This window comes from Strix uralensis, chromosome 7, assembly GCF_047716275.1.
Source record: "Strix uralensis isolate ZFMK-TIS-50842 chromosome 7, bStrUra1, whole genome shotgun sequence".
Lineage (NCBI taxonomy): Eukaryota > Metazoa > Chordata > Aves > Strigiformes > Strigidae > Strix > Strix uralensis.
The window spans coordinates 10,136,225-10,150,308 of NC_133978.1; the positions used below are offsets into that span (position 1 = coordinate 10,136,225).

At 40.8% G+C, this 14,084-nt stretch overlaps 1 protein-coding gene across 6 annotated transcripts in view; it reads left to right on the forward strand.

Annotated features, from left to right (window-relative positions):
* Positions 1-5,342: 5,342 nt before the first annotated feature.
* The window catches only part of CCSER2 (coiled-coil serine rich protein 2), a 74,301-nt gene continuing 65,559 nt past the window's right edge, over positions 5,343-14,084 (forward strand). For all 6 annotated transcript variants that reach the window (XM_074874407.1, XM_074874408.1, XM_074874410.1 and 3 more), the window contains exon 1: positions 5,343-5,462. The gene's annotated coding sequence lies outside the window, so the exon portion shown is untranslated. The remainder of the gene's footprint in view (positions 5,463-14,084) is intronic.

Sequence of the window (14,084 nt, forward strand, 5' to 3'; positions counted from 1 at the left end):
GTTACTATATACTTTTTCATATAATTCCCTAGTCAGTGGGAATTTTCCCTAAGAAAGGAAGGTGGGATTAATCTATAATTCTGTCTTAGGTTTCTTATATAGTCTCTCACCATATTACAGAATATCTGTCATTGGTAAAAACAGTATCTAAAGAAACAAAACTATTAGCTCATAATGGTAATTGCATACACTCCTTAAACCTTCTAAAGCAAAATAACAAGTGTTACAATGAAACGGATGACAAGATAATGCAGGAATTTTATTTTAAAAGGGTTTTGATGGAACATCATATAATCAAATTATTGTTAGGACTGGTTAAAATTATTGGCAATCCTAGCAGAGGGGATAACACTGAGTTTGCCTGGAATCAAACTGGTGTGCTTCAGCTGTCTTGTCAGTTCAACATACAGACTTATCAGTGGGGGCATAAATGAACAACTGCACTTTGTATTGCATTTATTTGTGTGCTAACAGCATGTAGAAATCACCACACAATCCAGGTGTCTTTTGTCATTTTTTGAACAAGGCTCAAAAGGATCACGTTTCGTTCTTTGCCTCTAACTGCTGAGTGATGCCGACAGTCTTCCCTGTGGATGAATGTTAACGTGAATGCCGCACATTGAGCAGTCAAATGAAAACAAACACATAAATGTGAGATGCTCTTACTGTGTGTATTGTTTTCCTATATGGTTTCTTTCCTTTTACATTTTATTTCTTAATATGTATAGCTCTGATGCTACATCATCCACTGCATTCTGTGCTGACTATAGATTACTACTTCTGCAAAGTTTGGGATTAAAAACTGTAATGATATTGTAAAATGGAGCACACTAGCAACATAAACAAAACAGGTTTCATATCATCTTTGTTAAACATTTTAAGGATTTTAGTATTTGAAATTTTATTAAATAACGAAATTAGCAAAAATACAAATTATCCACATCAGTTTAGGATTAGCATTCATTTAAAACAGGATCCTTTGTAACAATGTTTACATAAAAAGAAGACATATGATGCCAAATATATTTTAATGTTTTTACTGAATTCTACTGAGAATTGAATTCCAGTCAACTTTTCTAATTCTGTTAAATTTTGGAGGCCATTTGGATGCCATTATTAGAAATATAAGTCTGTTAATTTTTGTTGTGTAAGTGAATGGTGACTTCACAGATTACATAAAAAAATCCCAAACACACTAGATAAATTTCCATAACAATGTCAGTAGCAGAAGGCTATTTTTTGAGTTCTGAGATTATCAGTCAACCATTCAGTTATAAACACGATAAAAATGTTTATCTGGCCTGATTTAGAATAATTTATAATTATACAAAAGGAAATAATTTCCATACCTGTAAATCAAGGTGAAATAAGAGGTTTTATTTATGTTTCAGAATCCTCAAAAATCCCACTGACTTACTGGAAATGTTAGGCATTTGTATTCCTTTGGATATCCAGCCTTTGGGAATACAAATTAAGTTGCAGTGAAAAATAAAGAAACTGTATCATACTTACATGAAATATATTCTACACTAATTCATTTTAACGGTTAGATACTGAGGAGCAGATGTTTAAAAAGAAATGAAAGACAGCGCATTTGGATTTTAGAAATGTGCAATATGATTTTAATCACTGTCTGGAAATGCTCTTCTGTGTAAAAATGCTATGTATTGTAGGAATATGGCTACTGAAAACACACAGGAAAAAATTGACAGTATTTTACAAAGTAGCTTAACTAGACTGCTTAAATAGTTTAACTAGTTTGTTTAAATAATTTAGACCTAAGTAGGTCTAAATTCTTTTGACTAATGTAGTGTTTTGAAGCATTACCCATGGTCAGCCCTTGAGAAGAAAGGGCAACAGCAGCAGCAAGGTGTAGATTGCCCGAGGCAGGTTTTAATGGCAGATTTTACTGAACTGGTCCAGGCTACTTCTGCCATAGCTCTGCCAGAGTAAAGACAGGATAACATCAAGCATGTGATCTTCATCTATGGGAGTTTAACTTACATTTGGTACACCTGCCTTGAGAGAGAGGGACAGAGACAAAAGCTTTCTGCCCACTTGTTCATTCACATGAGACATACTAAAAATAAGAGAGTTGTTTAGGCCTGTGTAACTTCACTGTTTTTCACAGCATGAATAGACAGCGTAATGCATTCTGAGCATCTCTGAACATCGGCAGTGCTAGCCACAGAGTAACACACTATCGAGTTTTAAAAACAGACATCTTGAACTAGTATTTAAATATACTTTAAGCAATGTTCAGAAGAAGAATTTGACTTAAAAAAGACCAAAAAAACCTTTGCTGAAAGGAGAAGGGTGAGAAGGGTCAGTTTGTCATTCATTTGCCAAAACCATAAATACAGCAACATTGTCTTTGCATGTCCAAGGCAGACATCTGAAGCAACTATATAAATAAGGAAGCAGCTGCCAACTGGTAATGAACGTTCTGCACTTCCAGTTTGCAGAAATACATGAAATGGAAACCAATCCAAAGTTAAAAGAATGAACAGGGTTTCCCTTCAAACCAGGCTATGATATGGATACTGACTGGAAAATATTCTTATTTACCATAATCCACAAGGTTCATACTGTATGGCCAGTTATTTACACCTGTCTCAGTAACTATCAGCAAGTCAGCTGAAACTAAAGAAGCCAGCAAGGTTTTACGGCTGGATACTCTCAAAATACCTGTTCAACTATTACTAGGAAAGCTAGGCCTCCCTAACGCTCCCTGCACTGAACCTGCTCATACTTCAGCAAATCTGTGGGAAAGTGTGTCCTTGACTCATAAAGTCCCTGGCCTGCAAACTGCTGAGGGCTGGGAGAGTATTTGTGTGAATATCGCTATCTGCTCCTCCAGCTCTTCAACTCTTCTCTGGGTGGCTGGTGATATCCACTGCTGTGTCCCTGCTTTTTGGAGGCAGCACAGTGGCAGGTCAGTGAGTGAAGTGGATAAAACAATCTTCTAGTCCAGCTCCTAGGTAATATAAAGTCCATTTAAACCAATTTAGAATAAAATCAATGGAATGTAAAGTCCTCAAGCTGAAGATGTATCAAACATTAAAATGATAAGATACTGCACTTAATCATGGCTAGATCTTAGCTAGATCTTACTCTGTCAGTACACATATCAAGTCTATCTTTTGAGTTAAATAGTCAGAAGCTGGAGTTGTGTATGTAATGATTCCCTTTTTTGAAGTTATTTTTCAAAAACTGTGAATTCTGCTTAAAGACTGGATCTTAATCTTTAGGCTATATAAGCACTGTGGAAATCTGTTAAATGTCTAACAGATAGTGGAGGCCCTCAAATCTGTCCTCAAATATCTCCAGGTTGTTTTCTTCTTTTATATATGTAGTTTTCTTTTAGAGTTTTGTTTCATAATAATTTTCAGATAATAAAAGTATGAGCTGGAGTTAAAAAAGGTGGTTATACCACCACTTCTAGGTCAGTACGTATAGGTTCTGTGCCTCCTTTGTGTTGGTTATGAGTCCTCCTAGTCTTCTGATCTAGCTGAAAAGTATGATGACAGGGTACGATTTGTTCCTTGATCTCGTTCACTGTGCATTTGGGTACCTGCCTAAGAGATGCACCATGGAAGCTCCACAACAGCTTTGTGAGCCAACGCTTGAAGTGTTGGGGCTGAACGAATACCTGCTAGTGCCCACAGAAAGGCAGTGGAAAATTTAAGACTCTCCCAGTGAGTCTCTAATACCATTTCACTCTCCCAGTGACTCTGTAATATAACTTATTTTACTTTTGGGAAGGAAATGGAGAAGAAAGGTAGCTAGAGGAAATTTCACTGGGAACAGCTAAGTCGTTCTGATGAACAAAAAATCCAATCTATGCTAATGCAATTGATGTTTACATTAATGCTCAGAAGCTGAGAATGACTGAAAGAAAGGATGGTTGTGTGGTTAAAGCAATGACGCCTGACTCAGGAAATCTGAGTTCATTTCCTGGCTTTGCTATCTCTTTAGTTTTGTGCAAGAGATTTAATCTCTCTGCTTGCCTTTTTTTTTTTTTTTTTTTTTTTTTCCTTCCTGTACCACAGGGAATTGTGCTCCAGATTGTTCTAAGAATAAATGCATTAATGTGGCTGGTACATTTAAGTTCAGGCAAAGAGACATTCAAAAGCTTCAGTTCTTGTTCCTGGCTTCTTAAAAAAGGACCTTCTACTCTCTGCGGGGCAAATGTCCTGGAGCCTTCACACCCTGTGTCTAGAAAGGTGGAGGCACTTGTAGTGCCTGGGCTGACATCTGTAAGCAGGTCTTACACCCTGGCAGCATGCCCAACTCTTAGGCAAGAGGCTACGGCAAATGATGCTTATCAATTACAGGTGGTGTGTTCTTTTTCTACATGAACATAGCTTGAAGCTACTGCACAGTTTTCTTCCTCTGGGAGGCCTGGTGAAGCAGGCAGACAAAAAATTTAGAAGTACTGGCAGTCAAAACTTTTGAAAAAGATGAAACGTTGAAAATCTGAAGTTGAAGCACAACCACAGAGATGCTGAAATGGTACAACACATACACGAAGATCCCAAATCATGGGAGATGCAGAAACACAAGCCCCAAAAAGCGTGCAGGCAGCTAAGAAAAGCATTGAGTATAAACGCTGAGTCAGTTAAATGACCCTGAACCATCTCACGTAACCACAGGCAAAGAACTTCCTGACCTTGCAGAAATTTTTGATATTGTCAGTGCCTTCTGATTCCCGGCACAGGCTGAAAATTTGAAGAAATCAAATTCGCATGTCCTTCCGCAAGCACCAGCATGGAGAAAGCCTCGTGTCCTGTGGGTTTGCATCTCACTGTTGACTCCAAGAGTCCTTCCAGGCTTTCCACGTAGCTGGGAGATTTGCGAGGCCTCTTTTCCATTTTGACAACCACATTTGTATTTGATTCGGCCAACGCGCTCACTAATTGTCAGGGCAGACGGGAAACCGTGGCCAGCGGGCCCGCAGGCCTCATGGCCTCGAGCCCGGCGTGACCCTGTGCCACGGCAGCCCCGCAGCCAGCCCCGCCGTTACCGCGGGCGGAGGGGACGCGGGGGCCGTGGCGGATGGCGTGGGCAGCCCACGGCCCGGCTGGAGGGCGCTGCGTGCTGGCGGGGGGGTGAAGGGGCTGAGCCGCCGCCATGAGGAGCCGCCGCGCCACAGCGGCGGTGGCGAGCCGAGCGCGCGCGCACGGCGCCTGACGGGCGAGGGGGGGGGGCGGGTCCCACCGCTGGGCGCGTGCCGGCCGCGCTGACGTCAGGGTGAGCCGAGGGGCGCGGAGGGGCGTGGGGAGGCGGCTCGCGCCGCTGCCGGGGCATGCGCGGCGGGGCTGCGCGCGCCGGCCCTCCCACCGCGGGCCGGGCCCGGGCCGGGCGAGGCGGGACCGGGCGGGGCGGCCGGTACCTGGGAGCGCAGAGCGGCGCGGCCCTGCCCGAGGAGGGGACAGCGCCGGCCTGCGCCCGTCCCGGCGGTGAGTGCGGTGGCGGCGGGGGTACCGCTGCTGCCATCCCCTTCCTCTCCCGCCTTCTCCCGGTGGGGCCCGCTGCTGGGGGTCTCCTTGCTGGCGGCGAGGGGGGAGCGGCCGGTGCCCCCTCCCTGTGCCGCCCCCGCCCTCCCGTCGGGGCTGGGGTCGTCGCCTCGTGCGGGGGATGCTGCGGCGTTACCGGCCGTGCAGGCCGCGGGAGGCCGGGGCAGGGCGGCGGAGGGCCCGGCGGGTGGGGCGGCCGCCTCCTGCGCGTCCCTGCCGGGCGCAGCCTCACCTCTGGGGCGGCCTGAATGTCGCGGAGGCTTCCGCAGCGCCGCTGGCTGCCGGCCGGGCCACCGGGGTGGCCCCGCAGCTGGCGGGGCGTTCGCAGCCGTGCCAGCTCGGCTGGCGGCGTCCGGGGCTTGCGCTCGGCTTAGTCAGCTGCGCGGCGCCCAGGGGTTAAGGGCAGTCTGGCACGGCAGGCCTGTCGCTCTGTTCCTCCGTCGGCTCCTGCTCAGCAGTGGTTTATGCGTCTTTTAATTCTGTGTTTGTTGAGATGTATCTGCAGGTATATTAGGAAACAGCTGCTGAAGGCCGTGGTCGCAAAAAGGGGAAGAAGCAGAAGTATCCAGTATGTGGTTGTTCAAAGACAACAGTTTAAAAAAAAAAAAAAAGTATGGTGGAATATCTACTTTAGCTATAATCAGATTTGCTTACAACAACAAGGGAATATGATGCAGGTTATGGCAATTTTGCTTTAATGTCACTAGGACTTTGCTTTCATCATCCAGAGCCTGCTGTTAACACTGTGTTCTGTCAAATGTACTTTGACACACAATGAAACGTAGGCAACTTCAGCCTTTAACTTTGAGTTGGAGCAAGTCGAGGTGTTTATCTTCAGTTAAAGAAAGCAAATCTGAGTGGGAACTTGATGCTGTAGCAGAGCATTAGTGTCTAGGCCAGACACCAAATTAAGGTAAGGATTGTATATCTGGTACTCCATCTGGTACGTCATATAAAGATGTTTACTGCTTTTCAGGGGAATTGCTTCACCTTGTAGGACTGGTGCTTCATATTTGTAGCAGGTTTGTGCCTGGTGTTTGTGGGCTCTGAGCCTTGATTTAATGCAGAATGGAATTTTTCATTATGAAGATATTAAAAGCGAAATGAAGTTGGATCTAAGGGCTTGTTATGTTCTTATAATTTGAGAACTACTTTACATATTCTCTGAAACTTTAAAAATATCTCTTCTGGAGTAGTCAAAAATACAAAACTCTTCATCATATTAGTGGGAGGCAGTAAATATTTACATCTCTTGGTGATACTGAATGAAATTGGACAGGTATTTTCTCATTTATGTAATGATCACATAACTCCAAATTCTCTGGGCCCATTTTGAATTTAATGCCTCCAAGCTGAAGAGGTGAATGACTAACAAACAGAATATTAATAATAACCAGTTTCCTAACTGATAACCAAGGATCTACATGAATATCCAACTTGCAGTAGAAAAAATGTTTTTAAAGTCAAAGTTTAATCTTTTCTTGCAGTTAGTACTTTTATAAAAATTCAGTGTTTGGGCTCCAAAAACTCCTGAGTATTGTCTTCTAATTGTCAAGCTATTTAAACAATAGAAGTGTTTCAGGTTTAGAAGACTTCTGTATTTGATATTTTTGACCACTCTAACACCTTGGGTTTTTGAACTGAAGTAATAATATGTATGAATATAGAAAAAATTATTAGTAATGATCTTAACTAACAATGATCTTATTTAATGTATTGTTATACTAATGAGTTATCCCGTTTAATGGAACTGTTCATTTAAAAGTTCGCTGGAGTAAAACCTATTACTTTCGGACCTGATCATCGTTTAAGAGGGATTGGTTATTTGGAATAAACCACTTAAAACAAGTGTTGGCACTGGCTCTCTAGATAAAAACCCATCATGTCATCAGTCTTCAGATGAACATTGCTCGCCTAAAATCGTTAGAAAGTGTGGATCTCTGAAATTGGAAGAGATATGAAGGAATAAAAGGTAGCCAGTTGCAGCAGTGGTTGTGGTTTTCTCTTTTAGCCACTATTTGGAAGTGTAAACAGCAACACCATCTTAATTAGAAGCTTTTAGGCAGGGTTAAATTCTGTGCCAACAGGGATACTAAGAAGATCAAAATACTAATGGTGTTTTTGATAATTAGGTTTAAAATCCTATATTATATTTCAATTGAAGCAATTAAAAAAGCTTATGTAAATCTCTGGATACCTTAACACATGTATGTTACAATAAATTCCCAACAGCATTAAAATAATTACTCCGAAGTTGAAGTTTAGCTAGTCAGCGTAGGTCTTTGCATTTCTTTGTACCTCCGGGACACATAGTCCAGCTCACTTTTAAACTAATATCAAATAGGTGCTTTTTGGAGGACATTCTGAGAATATTGTTTCCTCCCTGATCACAAGTAGCTTGATTTGTAGAGATCTGGACTTTGCTCGCTAGCTATTCTGTATTCTAAAGGGAGGATTCAGCTGGAGCAAGTTCTGTGGGTAATATTCTACAGTAAGTGGAGCAAGAGAAGACTTTGTCAGGGTGGGGGATGCTTATCCCTGGTCACATGGGGAACTGGTGTCACAAGTTCTGAGTAAAATGCTTTTTTCACTACAGATTGTTGGGATTTTCATGAGCACTTAGTCTGTGATAAGCTGAGGTAGTTTTCTGCAGAGTGCATTCTAATGGCTTTGATTGAAGCAGAAGTATGGTTAATGTTGGCAAGATTCTCACTCCAAGGAAGCTTGGCTTCTTAGCCAGAGGAAAATGGCTGATAAGATTTTACTTTTATGTGGTGGTTGAATAAGTTATAGATCTGGAATAATCCTTAAATTGCAACCAATTTCTGAATTTATTCCCTGAAGCAAAAGAACTCCTATGCTTTTAGCCTAATTAGCTCAGATGGCTTGTGACACACACAGCACAAGTTATGGGAAGTGTCAAGGGAGAACCAAATATCCTGGGTTCTCCTGACTCAATAATATCATGTGTACTTTGAGCTGGAGATTCAAGAATCTCTTCTAGATGGATATAGAGATTCTTTCTCACTACAATGTGAATTTGCATGATACTTCAACTCATGTTCTTTCTGTGAATCATATTAAAGATAGGTTTTATTTAAGTGCATTTTTTCTCATATGCTGAAATTATTATACAGACATGTTGATCAGTATTTGTGATGATTTGGGGTAACCTATGGCTTTTAACTAACCATCGCAGTAAGGCAAACTTGCATAGATGGAACCTTGGCAAGCCAAAGCTACTGCTGTTAGTAGCAGGAGACTTGAGGATAGGACCAGAATCTTTCATCCTGCATAGCCTTGTCCATCAGTAAAGAGAGTTTAAAAAAAAAATCCTAATTCCTCTCTGTAATCTTTCAGTCTTGAAAGCTCTGTGAAATGCTAGTTTATAAAAATAACACTTTACCATGACTAAATTTGAGATCTTGATTAACCAGAACAAATGATATGTATCAGCTTCCTTTATATTCAAGTAAAATATCAGCATAGATGGCTGTCTCTGTGTAACTCTGTAAACTAATGTGGGAGAAACTGCTCCTGTGGATAAACTGTCACTAGTAACTGAAGTTACACATGTCAGTTTCTTTGAGAATCTTTTTTTTTTTTTTTTTTTTTTCCCCCCACTTTCAAATGTATGAGATACAACAAGTATCTGTAGAAAACTGACCTTGGTAGGTACATTCAGAGATAACTGTGTTAGTGTATCGGATCGATACAAGTGGTATGTTTGGTAGCAAGGAGAGCAGAAATCAGCGGCTGGTTCTTGCAGTTTAGGGAGTTTACAAGTAGTTTTCCTCAGGAGTCTGTACGAGGTGATGAATTAACCCTTAAAACAGTTATTAGTACGTCTCTGCAACTCCTTGCTTAAGGCAGTCATGGATGGAAAAAGTTTGGGGGCTCAAGGACAGGTTGGACAAAATACTGGAGGAGAGATCCGTGGAGGGTTCCTAAACAAACTACATCAAATTCAAGAAATCCTATGAATTGAAAGTAGTTGAAAGTTGAGGAAGTCCCATTCTATGCTTGCCCTGTTCATCCTGTTCCTGGTGCATTTCTTTAAGGCTACCACAGGAGACAATGTGACTTTTTATTCTTCACCTTTAAAATAAGATTGACTGCTGGAACTGTATGGCTGAGCTGGAGAATTGAATCTGGACATTGAATTGCCATGATCCAAACCCAGAGAAACATTATGATTTATATAATATTTCAAGCTTATCTGGGGTTCACTTGCTGTCTTTCATGAGAGAAGTTTTAAAGGTTTTCTTTGTCAGTCCTTTTTCTAGTGTGTTTTTTTAATCTATCAGTGACTGATTTAACAATATGTTTTTTTAAAAATCTGTAGCAATGGTTTGACATGTTCTTGATTCAGGATCGTGATTTTGTGGGGAAAAAAAACTATGTTGAAACAGCATTGGCAACATGTAGAAAAGAAATTCCCAGAACTGTTTTCTTCTATCTTCCTTCTGCTTCATCTTGTCTAGTCTTGCTCAGTTATCACCTGTGAACCTCTTCATGCTTACTGAAGATATCTCAGTACCTGTGAGTCTATGCATTACATGCAGTCTCCTTCAGTTATCTCTGCTTGTCATTCAGCTTAACCTATAAGTAGAATTCTTACTCAGGCAGCAGTAGGAAGAATGAGCATGTGTGGCTGGAGGGGAAAAAAAGATCTTATGTATTGGTGGTAAACACAATCTTGTCGCAGATTTAAACTAATGGGAATTCTTAAGGTACCTATGTAGATAAACTCTTCAGCAGTGGTTTGGATGGGTAGTATTGTTCCTGTCATTAGTCATCATATAATTGATACAAAAATATATTGAACAATATCTGTTTGTATCACCGTAACAGGATTTTAGCTCAAGATGGCTCAGTGTTCTTATATGGAGAAGATGCACCAGTTGAGTAAACAAGCTAGAGGAGTAGGATGGACAAGGTGGCAGTCTAAAAAGGGGTATTTCCATTTATAATCAGTTGTATTCAAAGTTTCACTTAGCTTCCAGCCTGCCTATTCTTATCAGCAAGAAAATCCTGCTCCAGGTAGCGTGCATTGCTAAATAAGTAGCAGAAGAAAGTAACTGGAAGCTGACTCCTTAGGTTGTTACTGGTAGAGATTAGGTTGTTAATGGTAGAGTAAATCTTTCCTAGTGGAGTTAGAGATGGGAGTGGTGGTGTCAGTGGGTAGTTCTGAGGGAAAAGGGAGGCTCCTCTGTTTTTAAGTGAAATATGTGCCAGGCAACCGCAGGTAATCCTACTTGTTTGCAGAATGACATTGCTTTTGTGTCTGAACTTGGAGACAGATTAATCTGTTTTGTAAGAATAAATTCAGAAAGATTGAAATTACCAACGTGAAATGCTGTTGCTGAAGCAGTAATACCTTCAGCAAAACAGTGGCCTGTTTCTGCTATCAGTTGTTTCGTTACTGACATAATCACAACATTTTTGAAAGGAGAGACTGAGATGCACCATTTCACTTCTAGAAAGCTTGGATTCTAGACTGTGATTGATGTTTGGGGTTATTCAGTTGATTTTAACTACAGTATAAAATTTAATTTGCTGTATAAACTTTAATATAAACAGTGATGTCAGCTTTAAAACTTTTCTGAAAGGCAGCTATCTACATCAAATGGGCAAGATCAGAGTCTTTCAAATATGTATGTACACGCGCAGATACATATACACAATTATGGGTTATCTTCTAGGATGGAAATCTTGGCAAATACAAGCAAGTGTTAAGACAGCATAGGAGAGTAACCTAGATATAGATGCCCTTTATAGTCACAGTACTTTTGCAGGGACAGTGCTTGAATAATATGATAGTTTCATTCTTTCTCTGTAGCTGTATGACTTTGTCTTTAGGTTGCAGAACATTAGATCTTTAAGGCAGACAGATAGTGTATGTCTCTTCTCAGTTTGGTCCCCTTCGTGTTTATTATTCTTGCAAATTTGGTAACAATTTAAACTGAATAATGTCATCAAATAACTGAAGCAAATAAAGACTCTCATCTCCTCGTCAACAAAGATTTTGAGAACAATGCATCTTTTGCAGTGCTGTTAAGCTACCGTACTGAAGAAGCGTGGTCTATATGACTTGCTCACTAAGGTTGAATCTGTTGAATTGGTTCTGTTCATAGAAGGCTGTTCCTTGTGTAACATAAATGGAGTAATCCACATAATTTAATTCCTTCTAGCAGGAGTGTTTCTGCATTGGAGCTAGGTATATCAGTCATGATTGTGTCAATTGTTTCTGCTTCTGATTTATTACAGTGTATCCCACCCATCTTTTACAATGCTTTGAAAGCTGTTCTTGGGGTCAGCACACCTAAACCACACCTTTTATCAGCTGCACCTTGTGTTCTCTGGGTTTCCAGCAAAAGCCTTGCTGTGTTCTGGATCTTTGAAGAGTAGGCTATGCAGGAAGTGCCTGGTGTTTATGTCTGCAGGTACGGAGTTGACATCATTAGTTCAGAGTTAACAAGGTATGACTGTGCTACATTTGGATGAGGGATTGGAAGAGTGTACAAAAGCAAACTTAAGGATAACCCAGTGTCTGAGCCACCTCTAGTTCTTACTAAAGGTGTTTTCCAAAATTCTGGAAAAGTCAGAATAGACCTATGTTTTGTCTCTGCTGTGGCAGGAAGAGATCTTTTGAAGAAGGGAATTGATGTCTTCTTCCAAGAGGATGCATCAGATGATAGCTTAAGAGAGAAAATGTGCTTCTGCAATGCTTTATTCCAGTTGCACTAATGCAGAAGAGTAAGTGTCATTGCATTTCACGTCTCGTTTATGAATGAACTAAAATAACCTGTATCAACGTTTAAGAGGAATGTGCAAGTGCACTGTTTCAAGTCCAGTTCTTCCTTTTTGCAGGACCTGATATTCTCCTTTATTGGGACTAATATATCCCTACGCCCAAGTATCTTATTCCGTCATCTTTTCTTTGTCCTGAAGCTGCTCCCTTACTGCAGCTGGCTAAGCGTCTGGACCTTGACTGCCTTCTGCCTTATTAGTCACGTAAGAATGCAAAAAATCAGGGCAAATTTATCTATTTGAGAAACCTTAGCAAAGGTCTTACTTGTAGCTAAAATTCGCATGACTTTTTTTTCCAATAAAATCTTAAGGGTTTTATGATAACTCAAATCCTGTTTTATTTTAACCTGTTGATAAGGTTTGATGTAAAAATTTGGGGTTTAAAATGTATAGTCTCTATTTTACTAATATGCAAAGCACAAGTGGGCAAACTATTACAAAGCACATTTCTGGGCGGATAGCACTTAGCCCTGTTTTTTCCCTTCCTTGAGGTGCCTGATACTCAATGTAAATAGCATTAATGGCAGAGTGGATTGAGAGTGTGGCCCTGAGGGATATGAATGGAGGTTTTGATTCTTGAAGTATTCTGGTAGCTACAAAATAGAGCTGCATTTCCCTGTTTCTCTTTCTCCAGTAAGGGCTTGTGTCCTCTAGCCTTACAAAGCATTAAGAAACTGTATTCTGATGAATAACAATAACGCTTTTAAAGATTGCAAGGAATGTCATATCTTTTTACTGTATTGACTAAGATACTCTTCAGTGTAGAAATACAGAAGCCCTGATCTCTTCGTGATATCCTTCTTCTGCTCTCCCTTTATCTCTATTCATTATCATGCTCTGCTTACATTCCTTGACCTAGTGCATTCTGACCAACAGTAAATAAAATTAATCACAACAGCAGCTTGGCTAACTGATTTGCTTGGTGTTTATTAGATCAGACTTTCCAAGTGGATAGAACATCAGCACACCTGAGCATGAGGGAGGAAGACTAGAAAAGGACTTAACTCTAAGCTCTCTGAGATCTGGGAACAGAATCTCAACTTCGAACACAGAAGAACAAAATGATTTCAGAGAAATGGAACAATAAGCATTAAGTGTCTTGGAATTTCTTACCGTACTTCATGACTCTGGTACCTTCAAAAGGCAGACTGTCAAGGATGATAGTATTCATCACTATGCAGTTTGGACACAGGAAAGGGAGAGACAGTAAAATTCATGGATGTCTTCATAAAGCATTGGGAATTGATTCAAGGACAGATGTTTTGGAAACACTGAAGATAAGGAGGGAAGGCTTGGAGGGTTTTACTGCAGAGCTGATAAATCTTACTGGACCTTGGAGTTGAGAGAAGGTGGCTTTTTTGACTGAACTGGAGTCAGTCTGTGCAGGGTAAATAATACAAAAGAATATGTGACAGTTGTAAATAAATACTCAGAAGTTCCATCTTGGAGCCATCAGAATTTCTAGTTATGTTATGATTCAGTTCAATTCATACAACATGTACAATTTCCTTAGGATTCACCGCTGATTCCTCAGGGCTTGTCCTGCCCAGAGCAGGTGTTTGCTAGCTAGATCTCCTGCCTGTTTCTTTCATTCTGTTAAGCTCCCATGGTCCTCTTAAATCTGAAAATTGGCTTGCAGCCATGCTACCCATCATGGAGTGTTCCAAAGTACTTGCTAAAGAAGCCTTTTGTTGCATCTGTTGCAGGGGCCTCATGATTTTTCCCTTATGTCATTCAATACCTCCCTACGCT